Here is a 3177-nt window from a genome sequence, read left to right as displayed (position 1 = left end):
GCCTTGGCCCGTCGCGTGGGCAGGGATCCATCTGAAGGTCGCGTGAGCTTGTGGAGGACCTGGTATGCACGTCGTCCGGGGGCTTGGCCAGAACTGTCGATGTACAGGTTGGTGGTTTGGAGGCATATTTCATCACGGACCTTGCCGCTCGTCAATTGACGCTTGGTTGGAGAGGGCAGAGGGTTCCAAGTGACTCTTCCTACTGGTTAGTCACAAGGCCCTTGCTGGACCACGTGTGGTGTTTCGGGAGTGCCATACATGAATGTTGGGCTCCACCCGCTGGTGGAGGACTGATTGATAGAGCTGGCGTGAGGCGAACAGTGTTCAGTGTTGCAAGTGATTCGACACTGCTGGTTGTGTATCAGCTGGTATCGAGTTTCTAACCGGAACCCAGAGATTGCAAAGGCTTCAGGATATCTGCATACGTGAAAATCCAGTTGATCAAACCGTGTAGCGGGAGTAATCGACCAGGGAGCTCTCTTTGACCTCCGTCAATTCTGTGTTTTTTTCCTGATTTACTTTTGTTGATGCTCCGCTTGCGTGAAGAGGGTTTTGTTCATAATTAGTCTGCATGAAGGTTTGATGCTGTAGCAGGGACAGATTATGCTTGAGACTATGCCTGTGTATATTAGTCCGAGTTGACTTGCAGGAATTTCCCTAGTATAGGGAAAGCAGGATCTGGGATATATGCATGTATCAAATGCCTAGTTAGTGTGAATCTGGGATTGCAGGTATTCCCTAGTATAGGGAATTGTGTCAGAGTGTCAGTACCCTGAATTGTGTCAGCTTGTGATTACAGTGTTCTAGGGCTATTTTTTATTTTTATTATATTTTTTTTTTTAAAAAAAAAAGCCCCAAAACAAAACACCTACTGAACTAAATGGAAGCAGAAGAAGGGGCTTCCAGGAGGGACCCTGGTGAATCAGGAGTCCGGCCGACCCAGCAAGGATCGCGCCCAGTAGCTCACACTTTATCTGGCAGGATTGCATTGCTGGAGGATGCCTTGCAACAGTTGTTAGCGCAGCAATTACAAGCCAACGCAGGGCAATCTGAACTTAGGAGAGTGCTACAGAGTATGTCTGCCAGACCTTCTCGAGAAGAGAAGGGAAAGGCTCCAATAATGGAACTGGAGTCTAGTGTCCATACGGCCGAGCCTAGGAAGGCTAAAGTGCCAAATATTGCCAATTACAGACCGGAAAAGTATTCTGGTCGGATGAACGACCGTAGCTCCGATGTCATTGAGACCTGGTTACACAAATGGGACGAGGCGTTCGCCATTTGTGAGATCAGAAATGACATCAAAAAGATCCGCGAGGCCACCCATATGTTAAGTGAGGCTGCGAATCGGTGGTGGATTAAACAACAAAAAGATGGCATAGCATCCACTACCTGGGAGGGGTTTAAAAGAGAGTTCAGGAAACACTTCTTACCTCCTGACGAGGCATCCCGAGCTTGGGATCAATATAGGAACCTTCGTCAGAGAAATTTATCAGTGGCAGAATACACTGATAAGTTTCGAGAGAGTGTAATGAAGGTTGACGAACCCCTGCCTCAATCAATCCAAGTGAAAGATTTCATATTTGGATTGAATGATCGAATAAAAATGGAAGTTCGGGCTAAGTACGCGAACACGCTAGATGATGCAATAGCTATAGCCCTGAACTACGAGGATGCCAAGGGCAGCAAGCCAAGTGGGTTTGCACAGGTCGGAACCCAATATGGGTATCCAAAAAAATCTGGGTTTAAGAAGAAGTGGGCTAGTAGAGGGAGTGGTTCGCAGCCGAGTGGTCAAGCCAAGCAGGCGAGACCGGCTGAAACTCCTAAACCAAGTACCACCATTGGAGTGAAGAGGAAAGTAACTCCAATGGCAGCCCGGGCTTGGTCTAAGTCTCCCTTGAACCCGGAACAAAGGAAAAAAGCGAGGAGAGAAGGCTTATGCTTTGGTTGCCTTCAACCTCATCAGTGGAGAGATTGTCCACGTAATAAAGATCGTCGGATGGCTGAGATGGTGATCTCAGAGTGCGACGTGGAGATGCAGGGAAGTCCCAGAGCGAAAGAGATGCAGATTCAGTTAGCGGGATCTTCTCAGAGGTTAGCACCTTGTTTGTTCTGTGTGTCTGTTACTAAGTTAGTGACAAGTGCACCTGATAACATCCTATCTAAGCCCGCAGCAACGGGGTATACAGCCTTCAATGATACGGAGTTAATTAAAATGAAGGGGCAAGTGGCCAGTCATGATGTCATTGTGTTGTTTGACTCAGCGTCAACTCACAATGTGATTAACTCCAAGCTCGTGAAGAGGCTGAAACTGAAGACAAGTCCATCTGACTATGCGTATACAGTCAGGATGGCTGATGGAAGTTCAACTGAAGTATGGGACCAAAGGGTTACCCAGTTAGAGCTTCGGATTCAGGACTATGCTGAGAAGCTTGATTTTGAAATAACCAAGCTTGCTCATGCGGATATAGCCCTGGGAATGGCGTGGCATTCTAGGAAGAATCCAGCCATTGATTGGAAAAAGCACGTATATCAATTCAAGATGAATGATGTGCTTTATGTCTTGCGAGGTGAAAAAGATATACCTCAGGGACCGTTGGTTTCCGTGGTGGAAATCAGAAAGACTCAAGTAGAGTTTTTATACCTTTGCACAGCATCGGTAGAGTCAATGGATGAGTCTTCGGCTAGCACTGATGTTACGCAAAGTGATGAGATGGCCAAGCTGGCTAATCTTATAACAGAGGAGTTCTCTGAATGTTTTAGGGATGAACTACCTTATGGGGTACCTCCAGAGCGGAAAGTTTAGCATAAGATTGAACTGATCCCGGGGGCAGAACCTGTAAATAGACCTCCCTATAGAATGAGTTTTACTGAAGAAGCGGAGGTGCGTAGGCAACTGGAAGAATACCTCAAGTTGGGGCAGATTCAACCAAGTTTCTCACCTTTTGCTTCACCAGTGATATTAAAGAGGAAAAAGGATGATACGTTTCGCCTCTGTATAGATTACAGAGCATTAAATAATATCACTGTTAAGCACAGGTATCCGATGGCTCGGATTGATGATTTGCTAGATGCATTACATGGAGCCGTGATTTTCAGCAAGATAGATCTTAAGTGCGGCTATCACCAGATCCGGATTAGAGCCGAGGATGTGCATAAAACCGCTTTTAGAAGCAGGTT

The sequence above is a fragment of the Dipteris shenzhenensis genome, chromosome 32 (genome assembly GCF_047967505.1).
Source record: "Dipteris shenzhenensis isolate YYH24624 ecotype China chromosome 32, Dip_SZ_1.0, whole genome shotgun sequence".
Taxonomy (NCBI): domain Eukaryota; kingdom Viridiplantae; phylum Streptophyta; class Polypodiopsida; order Gleicheniales; family Dipteridaceae; genus Dipteris; species Dipteris shenzhenensis.
Note: the sequence above shows the minus strand (reverse complement) of the source record.